General features: G+C 35.6%; 1 protein-coding gene across 1 annotated transcript in view; it reads left to right on the top strand.

The window, feature by feature from the left end:
• The window catches only part of LOC127455429 (transcription regulator protein BACH2-like), a 42868-nt gene that overhangs the window by 3620 nt on the left and 23783 nt on the right, over positions 1–15465 (top strand). The gene's annotated exons all lie outside the window — the stretch shown is intronic.

Raw genomic sequence — 15465 nt, 5'->3', positions numbered from 1 at the left:
ACAAATTAATATTCAGAATGACAGTACAGGGAATCCATAATAAGACAAAGGACTGTGAAATGTCTGTGAAATGGACATGATACAAATTTTATTCCATCTCTACACCATTAAATCACTGAATATGAGTTTAGAGTTTTGTTTTTGCTCATTTAGTTTGAGTTTGGCTAACTGTATGTTGTGGTATGGTTTTTCACCACAATATCATTAACCCTCTGTAACCCATACATTGTAATTAAAGTGGTTCACAGCAATTAATGAAGTATTGAGTCATGTTATGAGAAGACTTATGCCTCTAATGCCCACAGATAGGTCAAAGAATTAGGGTGAGAGCGGCAGAAATGGAATGCATTTGGCCACAGCTGCCATTTATTAACTGTACGGACTCAATGAACCCATAAAGTACTGATTCACTTCCTGCTGAACAGCTAGAGTGCTGTTAGCCTGAGAGATCGACTCTGAGGGCACAGAGGGACAGCCGTGAGAGAGGAAATGACACAATCCAAGAGATTACAGACACTGCTAATAGGATCATTAAGGGAATAGTTCACCCAAAAATGACAATTCTGCCATTATTTACTCACCCCGATGTTGTTCTAAACCCGAATGCTGTAATTTTTTTCAGTGGAATATAACATTTTATGGTGTTGTTGCCCTTTTTGGAGGTTAGAGAATTTGGTTAATGTGCTAAATTTGTTCTTTTTTTGTGTTCCACTAAAAAAAATAAGAGCATGTGTTTGGTATGGCATAAGGGAGAGTAAATAATGACAGTATTTTAACTTAATTTGTGATTATAATTTTAAATGGGTTCCTGAGATTATAGATTACCCATATTTCTGGCTTTGTTTTTTGGATAAACCTTTTCCAAAGACATGCATCATGTAGATTAATGCATTATTTGACAGGGCCAAAGTTTTCTAAGACAGGTCTGTATCTTTCAGTGTATTTTAAGCAGTTTGTGCATATCTCAACCACTGCAGCTTCAACCACCAAATCCAAATGTGTAGCCTTGAGATATATTCCAGCTGAAATAGTACACAAGAATCGGCAGCTACACCCCCATCACATGTCTATTATTCCTTTGAATATAAGTGTTATGATGCTTACCACTGCGCTTTTTAGATTTTACCGGAATCTTCCGCTACTGACGGACAGATGAAAGAGGAGTCTTTGACTCTTATCCTCTATTTGAAGTAGGTCATCAGCTGACTTAGGTAAAACTGACACAGTCAAATCAGCAGTTGAATATGAATGCAGGAAACCAGCTGTGTTAAGCAGTAAACACACTGGGGTTTCAGTATGACATGTGGGTTGCACTTAGTCTGATATAGGCCTATTATACTGAAAGAGAGATAAATTGTTGGGACATACTTTCTATCACAGAGGTGGTTATCTGTACAGCATCTTTTAATAGGGTTAAAGAAATGAAAGTCAAAAAGGAATATGGTATGCCACTCTTTCTACTTTTTATATATTTCATAGAATATATTATTCACAGTATAGTTACTTCATCATAAAAATGTTTAGGACACAAATTTTCATGGACACTTTGCAAATTAAGCAGCATTTTCCCACCAGGAGATATAGTTCCTGACATGTTAACAATAACAGAATGTTATTTTGCAGTCAGTTCGGGATGGACTTCAAAGACATTTAGGGCCCTATTTTAAGAGTGCTTTGCCTTAAGCTCAGCACTATGTATGGCCATGAAGTTGTGATATTTTCATGCAAGCATATGCTTAATCTATGTGCAAGCGTGTTGGAGAAATCGCACAGCCAAAGCGCTAATGGGCTGGAATAAGAATTTGGTTCTGTAAATTGGCTATCTATTCAATGCATCCCCTGTTCTGTGACTGTATTGTCACCTGCCACATTTGAATGTTCTCTATCAGCCTATCTGAGACTGTTGGCTCTCTTCCTGCTGCCCGTGTCTTACCTGCTTGAAATATGCTTTGGTTTTCTCCCATTGTTCATTGTTTTGTAATGTATATTTGTTATATGTTTTCTGTTTAATTTCTGTACCGCGTCCTTGAGCTTTGAATTGGTGCTATACAAAAAAAAATTTAGTCAAGATCTACTGACACAAATCATGGCTAGTATGAAAAGTGATCGATAGCTCTTTGGTATTAGGGATGCGTATTGATTCGATTCTGATTCACAAGCTTTTGATTTCAATTGGATATCGATTCTTATGGGTGCATTTCTGTTATAAATTCTCACTCAGCTAATGCTCTTAATTATAAAATAAACTTCTAGGCAAACCTTCTAGATACAATTTTACAAATAATATTTTATCTTTAGTTTTTCATCAAATTGGTCACATTTTAGCTTTTGAAAATTGCTCAAATTTAGTCTATTCCATCAGTTAATTTGAAATTGCATATATTGTGTTGCATTTATACAGTGTATTCAGAAAGTATTCAGACCCCTTCATTTTTTTTTTTTTTTTACATTTTATGTTGCAGCCTTATGCTAAAATGCTTTAAATTATTTTTTTCCACATCAATCTACACTCCATACCCCAAAATGACAAAGCAAAAACCAGATTTTTGATAACTTTGCAAATGTATTAAAAAGAAAAACTGAAATATCACATTGACATAAGTATTCATCTTTGAGATGTTTCTACACTTTGATTGGAGTCCACCTGAGGCAAATTCAATTGATTGTACATGATTTGGAAAGGCACACATCTGTCTATATAAGGTCTCACAGCTGAAAATGCATATCAGAGCAAAAACCAAGCCATGAGGTCAAATGAACTGCCTGCAGAGCTCAGAGACAGGATTGTGTCAAGGCACTGATCTGGGGAAGACTACAAAAAAATTTGGCTGCATTAAAGGTTCCCAAGAGCACAGTGGCCTCCATAATTCTTAAATGGAAGAAGTTTGGAACAACCAGGACTCTTCCTCGAGCTGGCCGCCCAACCAAACTGAGCAATTGGGGAAGAAAGGCCTTGGTGAGAGAGATGACCAAGAACCTTATGGTCACTCTGGCTGAGCTCCAGAGATCATGTGCGGAGATGGGAGAAATTTGCAGAAGGACAACCATCACTGCAACACTCCACTGATCTGGGCTTTATGGCAGAGTGGCCAGACAGAAGCCTCTCCTCAGTGCAAGACACCTAAAAAAAGCACCTAAAAGACTCTCAGACTGTGAGAAACAAGATTATCTGGTCTGATGAAACAAAGATTGAACTGTTTGGCCTCAATTCCAAGTGAAATGGAGGAAACTAGGTGCGCAGTACCATCCCAAAGGTGAAGCATGGTGGTGGTAGCATCATGCTGTGGGGGTGTTCATCAGTGACAGGGACTGGTAGACTGGTCAGGGTTGAAGGAAAGCTGAACGCAGCAAAATACAGAGATATCCTTAATGAAAACCTGGTCCAGAGCGCTCAGGACCTCAGATTGGGCCGAAGGTTCACCTTCCAACAGGGCATTGCAAGAGTGGCTTAGGGACAACTCTTTGAATGTCCTTGAGTGGCCCAGCCAGAGGCCAGACTTGAACCCAATCGAACATCTCTGAAGAGACCTGAAAATGGCTGTCCACTGACGGTCCCTATCCAACCTGACAGAGCTTGAGAGGATTGTTGGAAACTTCTCAGAGAAGACTAGGAGCCTTGGGTAAAGCAGGATTCTTTATTGTAGAAGATCATGAGGCATCAGTCTACAGGTCAGAATGTGCTGTCTTGTGCGGCAGTAATCAAGTCTGACTTAGGGAGGCATACATTGTATTTTTTGGCATTCAGTGGCAGTCCTTATCCATATTAGCCTTACACACAGGGGTGAAACAGAGGTGAAACAATGTACCCCCAACTGTAAACACAAATAGACCTAATCTAGATAATTATCATCAAATGGCTTGAGGCATTGTGAGCTCCAGCATGCCTAATATAGATAAATAGTATCACCAAAAAGCTTGATGCCCACCTGGTTCCGAGAACTAGAGACAGGTCAACATTCATGCACAGTTTGATTCTTATCAAGAATGAACTAAGAAGCAGGCATCATTTATCTGTGCTCATCCTAAATGCTAGATTGTATATTACTGTAGTTTTATTTCATGTGATGTACTGTGAAAGACTGTGTACCACCTGATCTTATAGTCACACATAAATTTGCAATCCCACAGGATCTGCAGGGAAGAATGTCAGAAAATCCCCTAATACAGGTGTGCGAAGCTTGTCGCATCATACCCAAAAAGACTTGAAGCTGTAATCGCTAAGAAAAGGTGCTTCAAATAAGTACTAGGATAAGGGTCTGAATACTTATGTCAATGTGATATTTGAGTTTTTTCTTTTTTTTAAATTTGCAAAGTAATTAAAAATCTGTTTGTTGCATTGTCATTATTGAGAGGACGGTATGGAGTGGAGGGTAGGTGTGGAGGGTATGGAGTGTAGATTGATGTGGAAAAAAATAATAATTTTAAAGCATTTTAGCATAAGGCTGCAACATAACAAAATGTGAAAAAAATGAATACTTTCTGAATGTATTGTATATTTGTTACATTTTTATTGTTTACTTGCATAATTTGTACTATTTACAAGTATTTACATTGATATGTAGAATATGTGTTTAATCGTTACTGTCTCTTTAAGACTAGCGGCATCAGCCAGTAAGTGCATATAACAAACATGTGCATGGTTTATTTAGCGCATCCATGTGCGATTAGAATTAAATGTTTCTTTTGTTGTTGTTTTTAATCATTAACTGACTGTAAAAAAAAAACAGAAAGGGTATTAAAAGAGACATTATTCAATGACAGATCCGTGGATCTCGTCTTTGGACACCTAGAACGAGTTAAACCAAACTTTTACTCTCAACACGCAGTAAAAAGACCTCAGTGCTAATAACTTCTTTTCCACTATACTACTCAATCACTGGTGAGTGAAATCTGAACATTTACTAGCCAGTGGCTAATCATAGACATTTTTAGTCGCATTGCGTGAGATTTGGTTGCACATGTGAGTGATTTACTTGTGTTATAGAGGGTTGCCGCATAGAGTGAAAGATCGACCTTGGGATTTAAGAATCAATATCGAGATTGTTCAAATGAAGATCGCGATGCATCAGAAAATCTATATTTTTACCCAGCTATTTGATATAATCTGCTGGTGGAATCCCCAAACTGCAAATGCAGGAACTGATTTTAGGCTTTGCACCAAGATTAGATGTGGTTCTCATACATCGTAGCGCAATTACCTATTTCTCAGGAAAATAGCAAATTGCACTTTGTGCCACTTCATTAACATACAATACACCCACAGTTTGCATGCATACACCCACAGATAGTGCAAACATTCCCACCCATGCCCACTTGTGCTTTGCTCTGGCGCTTAGAATTAGTGCTCTCACGAAAATGAGATAAGATGTTTTGTGCGTTCGTTGCACATAGCACTGGGCCTAGTGTAACCCTTAATCAAAGTCACCTTTGGCTTGCTCACTGGGGGTATCGAGACAAATCTTTTTAAGGCATGATTTTCAATCTTGTTTTTCATTTAAATTGCTCAATGAGAACTGTCACAGCATCATTTTCTGGAAAGCTGATTTATGATATGTGCTGTGAAAAGCGCAGCCCAGATAAATGACTTGACTATTCTATGGGTGCTGCTCAGTTATATAAAAAGTAGCTAGTTGAACAGGTTTTTTGCGTCAAAACTGTTCCTATATTGTCTGTTTCAGTGCTGCTGGAGCACTTTGTGACAAATCACCATCCAGGACCACACTGCAGTTATCCATTTTATGAATTATAATTTAATCTTAAATGTCCTAGATATCACTGGATCATATTTTTGTTACCTCTTTTCTTTTAAATGAAAACACTGAACTTTACCTCAAATTCAGGGTGGTGATCTGTCATTGTAAAATCGGATTTCTTAGTTTTACCAACATAATCAGGAGTGTTAATGCTTGTGAATCTTAACAGGGAAATCCTTGTAAACAAGTCCTTATACTGTTAGCTGACTTGTCACTTAAAGAATGTTCCGAGTTCAATACAATTTGAGCTCAATCGACAGAATTCAAGACAAGACAGCATTAGTGGCATAATGTTGATTACCAAAAAAATTTATTTTGACTCAACCCTCCTTTTCTTTAAAAAAAGCAAAAATCTTGATTACAGAAAGGCATTTACAATGGAAATGAATGGGGGCCAATTTTTGAACATTAAAATACTCTTTCAAAAGTATAGCCACAAGACATAAAGGACATGCGTGTAAAAATGATTTGAGTGTGATAAAATCACTTACTAACCTTTTCTGTGTAAAGTTATAGCCAATTTTACAACTTTGTTACCATGATGATGTAATGTCAACACATCCTAAAACCTAAAACGACAGTAAAAATGATATTTTCACATTTCTGTGTTTAAAACGTCAGAAAATTGGCCCCATTCACTTCCGTTGTAAGTGCCTCACTGTAACCTCGATTTTTGTTGTTCCAAACCTGTATGAGTTTTTTCCATGAACACAAAAGTAGATGTTAGGCAGAGTATTAGCCTACTTCACCATTCTCTTTAATGTTGTGGAAAAAATATGCAATTAAAGTGAATGGTGATTGAGACTAACATATTTCCTAACATCTCCTTTTATGTTTCATGGAAGAAAAAAAGTCATGTGGTTTTGAACAACATGATGGTGAGTAAATGATGACAGAATTTTAAGTTTTGGGTGAAATATCCCTATTTCACAATTGCACTGAAACTCCAAAGCATTAAAAAATCTATTTTTCTTTTTTAATTGCATGGAATATATCAATCAAAACTAGTCCCAATTTTAAAGGAATAGTTCACCCAAAAATGAAAATTCTATCATTATTTACGCACCTAAACTAGTATGCTACATTTTATATGGAACACAAAGGATATTTTTTAATAATGGTTAGTTTTGTGTGAAGAACAGCCCAAAATGTAAGTAATTACATCAGAAATGAGAACCAATGCCATTTTGGTGTTAATGTATCAAAACTATTTTTGAAACTGAATGCTTTGCGAACGCGTGAGATTTCAGAGTTTCAACGGAGGGGAATATTTTCAGTAAATAGCTAAATGTATTCAGGCCGTTTCCCACACAAAGCTAACAAATGGCTTCAGAAGACTTGGAATATTGGGCATAAGTCGTATGGACTACATTTACAATACTTAAATAATGTTTTATGTCATTTTGTGGAGCTGCACAGCTGTAGTCACCATGAATTGTCATTCAGTGCATCGAAAATTGCTACATAAACATTTTACAAAATTTCTCCTTTTGTGTTCCGAATAACAGCGTAGTTGTTTAAAATGACATGAGCATGAGTAAATAATGACAGAATTTTAATTTTTGGGTGAACTATTCAAGAACATTGCCTAATAAGGGTTATGGTAAATCCCTTGCAACCTTTCTGCCTTGTCAGATCATTCGACATTAGTACAGAATGAAGAGATTACATGAGCCCTATTCACAGAAAATAAATCTTTTGTTGCTGGTCAAGCCTGTTTGAGTCTTGTTTTTTCAGAATTCTTCAACAGTTAGCTGTCCCAACATGTCTTTTTACATGTCCAGGTTGAGTTGTATAGATTTAAAAGTAATTTTTTTTAATGCATGTTTGTATTCTTAATCAAATAGTCCAGAAGTAGAATATGATGAAATTTTAAAATGTGCTCAAGCATTTCAGCTTTTGCCTTTTTGCATCCCTTCTATTTGATGTTTCACAATCAGTTAAGGGGATCACAGAAAAATTATATCTTCAAAGCTTTTCTGTGATTCCTAGTTCATTATGTTAATAATTTCTTCTGAGATGTTTGAACATGCTGTACGTGTGTGATATTCATTTGAAATTCATGAAATTAATTGTGATTTTTCACGTGTAACATGTTGTTTGAACCCCAGACTCCCATGCTGGTCTTAATTACCATCTGTATGAGGATGTCCAGACCTTGGTCATGCTGACACCTCATTTACACTGACAGTGGCCAACATGATGCAAGTTGCAACACAACAAAACTAGAACATTCCCGTTATAATCAATGTAGCTGAACTGTAGTCGAACTTTAATGGTGCTCTTGCTCTGTAGGCAACTTTGCTGATTCTAACGGGAGCTTTCTAGTTTTAGTGTGTAGACACTTTATGGGTCTTATTTTTTTGTAGCTCAACTGGTAAAGCATGGCACTAGTAGCAACGCCAACGTCATGGGGTTGATTACAGGGGAACGCACGGGAATATTTTAATAAAATGTATGTACTCTAAATCACTTTGGATAAAAGCATGTGCTAAATGCGAAAATCTATATGTACTTTTATTTAATGAAAAAGAAGTGTTTTGGCTATAATATACAATATATTTGACTTTTATTCTAATCAATCAACCAACCAATCAACAAATATAATTTTCAAATCAATATAATACAGGCATCAAATTTAAATTTAAGAAAGGAAATATCTGTGAACAAATTTGGTTACTCATTCCATATTTTTTAATGCAAAGCAAGTGACTGATGTATGTCAGTAACCTTTAAAACACTTCCCTTGTCTTGTTCCAAACCCCAATGTTTTCTTACTCCCATGGTACACAAGTTATTTTCCTTTTAAAATCATGGTAAGGTTCATGTTTGGGTAAGGGGTTAAAAATCATTGTTTATTGGTTCATTTAAAAGCTGTAAAAAAGGGTATAACCATACTATTGGTCCGATGTCAGATTCCAATAATGGCTGAAGGTTTCTGCATTGTTCTGTCTTTTCTGAGCGCTGAAGCAAAAACACTTATTATTAATTTGCACTTTATCAGTTGACTCCGTTATTAATTTTATCTGACTCCAATTTAAGTTGAACCTCTAATGTAGATTTAAGCTCTAATTGATTTCTGGTAATTCTTTTAATTTAATTTTTTTAAGTTCTTGATTGCTCTGAATCATCCTATCTTTCATTATCCTTTCATTCGGGTCCCGATTGTCGCTCAGAGTCATATGCCGATTAATTACATAGATTTCACGGACACAAAATCGCCAGTTCCGTTCATAGTCAGCGGTTGCAGGGTTTACTGATATCATCTGGTTTGGCCACCTACTGCTTGCTCATAACCAGATGATAGTTTTATTTAGTCATGTTTCATACAACTTGCTAAGATGGTGATAAGCAGTGACTGGTAGTCTTACGTGGTTTTCTCCTATTCATAAGCTCCAGTAATGATCATTATCCTGTAACAAAAGGCGTCCCTCGAATCTACCGGTGATAAATCGTTTCGGAGGAATACAGAATAAATCAAAAAGTAACAATTTATTTGCCAGTTAGGATTTAAAACGTAAGTTACAAAATCAATCAAAGCCAATTTCAAACATGATCAGAATAAACAAACATTAGACAAGTCAAAGAAACATACCTGGCAATAGAAAATGACACGCAGCGATAAGCGTGGGATATCTGACTACAGACTCCCCGAGCTCCTTTGTCATCTCTCCTTAAGTACCAAACGATTCTGTTTTTATTTTAGATGTGTTTGTTTGATGTTATTCAGGATTTGGTTTACAATTTAGGGGGTTGTAAGTAGACCTTTGAAACTTGTGATTGAGTAGGTCGTTTGATGTTTACAAAGAATGCACCTAATCTGATGGTTCCTGTGAGAGACCTGGGAGGGGCATGCCCCTGATAGAACACAGTATTTTACTAAGTTCTTAAATCTTACTTGTGATTTGACTTTGCCGAAAGGGAATGAGACTGTTTCACCAGTTGCACTTGAATGATACCAAACATGTATGATAATAAAACCTTTTACAAATGACGCCTTTTGGGCGTAGACATCCTAGTGCCAGCCTTACAAAGCCGTATGTTTTTGGACAAGCCGCATTTCGTACTGTTATTATGAATTGTCATTAGAGCGGGTTAAGACATGGAATAAAGTCCAAAAGTCAATGTGTGAAAAAACTTTCTGCTTTGCCAAACTGTTGCAGCTTTTTATATTTGTTTTGCAAAACTGGAACATTTTCTAGGGTAAATTACCAATTTGCTTTAAAATCCATAGTCTAAAATATGAATAATGTATTTTCTCTTGTTTCGCTCATGAACATCTGCTGATTGTATTATATGCTGCTTGTACTGAAGTATGTTTATCAACCACACTGTGAGCTTCTGTGTATATTTATAGAGTGTTTCTGTGTCATGGATGCCTTTGCCCATATTAAAGGGAGTTATGAGTCACTTCTCACTACAGTCTGGGAAATCATGATTCATTCATGCTATGTTTTAGCAGTCAGTGCCCAAAATACTCTGGCATGGAGTCATCCCCTATCTTTGCACTGGAAAACCTGCTTAGGAATACCCTGTATGACATTGGAGAGATACTTCAACTGTTTAGCTAGAACAGAATTAAGCTAACACCTTATTGCCTTTCAGTGAACAAATGTACTTTGCCCAACATTAAAACTAAAATTTTTTCTAGGTGAAATGTGAATCTATGTTTAGGATTTTGTTTTTCCTCTTTTCTTCTGCCAAAAATATGTGCAATGTGCAAATGTGAATGTGTATCGTGTAATCAGACGATATGAAAAATAATATTTTGATAATTTTTTTGGCCATATCACCCAGCCCTACATTGGCGTGTAATTGGGGCAGGACTTTCTGTTTTTTGGCCAATGGCAGATGACGCGGGGTGGGGGGGGTGGTGTTACTTTAGCAAACAATCATTATGTAGGCTTAACATTGTTATTCTACAGACTTAGATTAGGGTAGATTAGGTTTTTTTTAAACCAAGACCAAAATTTGTGAATGTAACTTGTCCTAGAGCTTTCAAAATATCTTAAATATATCTTTCTTTCTTTCAAACTTCGGACCAGGCTTTGTAAAGCCAACAAACCTGCATACCTAAAATAATTTATGCAGAGCTACACGCCTACTAGAAGCCTGCGGTCGGCTAAGGAATGTCGCCTTGTTGTACCAACACAAAGAGGCACCAAAACACTTTCCCCGACTTTCGGCTTCATAATACCACGTTGGTGAAATGACCTTCCCAACACCATCCGTGAAGCTGACTCACTTTCTGTATTCAAAAAAACGGCTAAAAACACATCTTTTCCATGAGCACTTAATCATGCACTCATAAAAAAAGAAAAAAAAATCTGCAATTTAATCTGTTTTTCACTTTTCGTACCACTGTCTCCTTAAGATGATTTGCTTATGTGTTCCTCTTTTGTAAGTCACTTTGGATAAAAGCGTCTGCCAGATGAATAAATGTAAATGTAAACATCAAAGTTTGTCCTGACAAACTCTAACAATCTAGTTATTTTTGCGCTTACATTTGGTAACGATTGTGACACAAAATTACACATTACAGCTTTAATTAAATTAAATAATGGAATGGACCTCTCAACTCCAGGTTCCATTGTGAACGTAAGCAGGGCAGATGTGAACATGATCATGAATGCATTGTGGAAGTTTTCCCATGGAGTACCAAAAAATAGCTTTCATTTTCAAAGAGATCCATTCTTTTAAGCTCCATTTGTTCACATCCTTTTCACTGAAAAAGAGACCACTAACCTTACTTTGAACACAATAGTTCATTGTTGAAAATCCCCCCCAAGATGAGCTCCTATGTTAGGTGTGTTGCCTCTTTCTGTTGGGTTCTGTGTGGTTTTCACTTCTAACCTGCAGGTTTAAAAACAACAACCAGCAGGCAGCACTGGATTACTGCTCAAGCAACCTTCCACATCCTGCAACAAAAAAGATGAGATCATGGAATTTTCAAATAGCGGCTATAGTTAGCCTATATATTTCATCAGGATATGTTCATTCGATGTCTACAAGTTCATGCTTAATTCAATGAGATTTCTTCAAAGATAAGATTTAGCATTACTTTGGGGTGGCAAAGTGGTTAGAGATTTGGGCTGGTAACTGAAGGTTTAAAACCTTTAGCTGTTACATCTCACCTTAGTTGTTTATAAAAGACAGTGCTCTCTTTATTATTCACAGAAAGGTTTTTAGTGTTTGGAACTAAAAGAATAGCCTCTATAATCAGGTCAGGATGAAATTAGGCCAGGCTTCTCTTGGTGGTCATAACAGCCATATTACCCCCTGAAATGAGGAGGCCTTGAATTACATGTGCTTTTTTAAATGAATTTTTTGGTGATTATGTGGAAAATGGGGTCACCACGTTTGTGCCGTGTAATCAATTATTTAATGTTTATCCGTGAGGGATTTAATGGACTTTAATTTATTTTTTTAAGTTTAATTGCAAATACAGCAAATCACATTAATTAAATTTTTAATGAACTGTAGTGCTAATAAACCTCAATTCTTTTTGTATAATAAATTGAGTTTGATCGTTCCAGGATTATACTGTATATTTTTGTTTACAATTATCACACAACAATCTGATTTCTGTTTGTTTTCTAGAGTTTAAACGTGCTAATTACAGTCTCTTGTCCGTCAAAGGAATTATTGAGGCACGATATCAAGCCATATTGTTGTTGGCTGTGATCTAGGTCAGGGAATTAGGGGCTTCATAAATTAGAGAGACTGCAGGGCTGGTCAACACAGTGGACATTTAAAAAAATGCTCTCTAATTATAATTCCATTCAGTCCTGGATGGCTAGAAACAAAGTAGGCTAGTTCTGTAATACAGATGACAATGGTCTGTTTCCACTGCAGCTGATTAAACCTAGTTTTATACATACTGTAAATTATTTTTCAATGGATGACTATCCTATCTATCGTTTAGTCTTAATCTATTAGTCTTTTTCAGCGTTAATCTCATCAACAAAATGACTTATGAAATGTTTGTTGTTGTAGGGTTTTTCGATTTGACTATATCCACAACATTAAAGGAATATTCAGGGTTCAATGCAAGTTAAGCTCTAACGAAAGCATTCATAGCATAATGTTGATTACCAAAAAAAGAAAAATTAAAATCGAGGTTACAGTGAGCCACTTACAATTGAATTAATTCAATTTATGTGACCAGTTTTTGGAGTGTTTAAAGGCAGAAATATAAAAGCACTTACATTAATTTGTCTGTTAAAACTCATGTATTGTTTGAATCGTAAAGTTGTTTAAATCATAATTTTCACAGTCGTTTTAGGGTTTTAGTGTTTGTTGACATTACATTGTTATGGTATAAGTGGGCTATAATTGGCTATAGATTTACACAAAAAGGTTAGTAAGTGATTTTATCACACTAAAATCATGTTAGCATACATATTATTTATGTCTTGTGGCTATACTTTTGAAACAGTGAGTATTTTAATGTTTATGGGTTGGCCCCATTCACTTCCATTGTAAGTGCCTTACTGTAACTGCCATTTTTGCTTTTTTTTAAAGAAAAAGAGGGACAAGTCGAAATACATTTTTGTGGTAATCAATATTTGCCACAAATGCTGTCGATTGAGCTTAACTTGTATTGAACCCGAAATATTCTTTTAATTTAATATTACAACTTTTGAATCAACAATGATGAACTTGAACTAAGTTTTGTTCTAGAATGTGTAACTCACTTTGTGAATACTTTGTTGGCATATCAACATGTTACATGTAAAGCAATGTCCTAAACAGTCTCTAAAACACAAATGAATAACCATCTCTTAAGTATGAAGAATTCACAGTATACTAACTTCTGAAAAGTAGCTAATATTTTATGCTATTTTGTTAGCAACAATAACAATGTTTATTTTGTTTGTATTGATGAATGTTGATATTTTTGGTGCATATTTAAATTAATGAATGTTTATACATTTTTAAACAGGTTTTAAAATTAGTTGATTATGTTTTGACATGTTTTTGTCATTTTGCACAAAACTAAAATGTTTTCATCATCTAAAATGATATGCCATTTCAGTCAGGCTGAAATTGATTAAATTAAATGAATATGACATGACGAAATATTGACTGAATTCAAAAGACAAAGATTGACTGAAACAAAAAATGAACACTGCTTTTGATGTCTTAGTTTATTGTACTGTGCCACATTGAAATTACACATAGCTCCATTGTAAAACTGCTCATCTGTATAATAGTCATGGTTGTCTGGTATGGTCATGCATCACAGTGTTGTTGTTGATGATGAAATATCGTGTAATTCCTTATGTTTATTTGCATGCTATTTTTATTTTATTTATTTTTTCTCAGAGCAGCATCTCTTAATGATTTGAAATGGTGGTGATATCTCATTAGCGTGGGTAGAGCATGCCGATGACGGCTGCTATCAGACATTTCTCTGTCAGTGTAAGAGTGTGTGTGAGAGAGTTAATCTTTATTGGGAAACATGTAAATGATTCACGAGCTGATGCGGAGATTACCAAGGCCAAGATGCTGAAATGTTGTGATGAATGCCCGTGTGTTAGAGAGAGTAATTACAACTCAATAGCTCATCTTCAGTATGCTTGTTCAAAATAATTGGAATATCCCCTTTGGTAATTCCTTGTTTCAGCTTATTAATGCCTTTAGTACTGAACGAATGAAAGTATGATATCAGAATGTATAGAATTTATGTCCAGAATCAAGTACAGAATAGTTATGCTCATTAGTTAACATACCACTTGAAGAAAATGCAAGATGTTTACCATTTAGAAAAATAAGATGATTATTAATTAGTCTTTTTTAAAGTATGATCCTAATGAAGATATCTGACATATATTACATACTGTACATTCTAGAAGACAAAATAATAACTATGTCATAACTGTCCTTATTTTTAAGACAATTGCTCTTGACATTCTTAAAAAAAGAATGTCATTTGTATCTTTGAAACTCTACTAGTTGCCTCTTGTTGCTTTGGAAATCCTCAAATCAAATTGCTAATTGTCAGCCCACTTTTGTAGCTGACACATGCTACTCATTAGCCATCAACTCAGTGTGAGACATCTGTGCAGATTTACTGCACTTTACTCCTTTTTTTGTGTGTGTTGTTCTATTAGTGGTTCCTATAGTAGGTGTTAAATTCTAGATATACCAGCAAACTGTTTGATATAAAAGGACTTTGGTTAATGAGTAGTTCTTCATTGTTTATGATCCACTGTGGGTAGACGTACTCACCTTTCTTTATGTGATGTGATCAGGTGATTGAATTGTTAGAGTGGTTCAGTAAACCCAGCATGTTTTATGAGCTTTGAACATCAAAGGGGCGAATTCACCAAACAGCTTCACCTCTTTTGGTCATGGTATTTCAGCGTTAAAACCTGCATCTTTTTCACTAACCATCCGAAATCCAGTTCATCCAGGGGCTAAATGCTAAATGCTATACAGCAAATAGCTCTGTGCTGTATCTAAAATAACTCCTTTTCATTTTTGTCAGCTTAAAGGACGATATAATAGGCCTGCTATAGATTGCATGAACGGTGAATTTCTGCGATGGCATTAATAACTGAAAATGTGCTTGCGTTTGAATGATGCTGTTTCTATACACCTAGGTGTCAGTGTCCAAGTCCAAGATTACATAAAGTACATAAAAAGATTAATAAATGCACCTTTAATGCTGTTTCTCAAGAAAGATAATCATAAATTATGATGAAAG

Source organism: Myxocyprinus asiaticus, chromosome 17 (genome assembly GCF_019703515.2).
Source record: "Myxocyprinus asiaticus isolate MX2 ecotype Aquarium Trade chromosome 17, UBuf_Myxa_2, whole genome shotgun sequence".
NCBI lineage: Eukaryota > Metazoa > Chordata > Actinopteri > Cypriniformes > Catostomidae > Myxocyprinus > Myxocyprinus asiaticus.
This window is presented reverse-complemented; position numbering and strand designations above follow the sequence as displayed.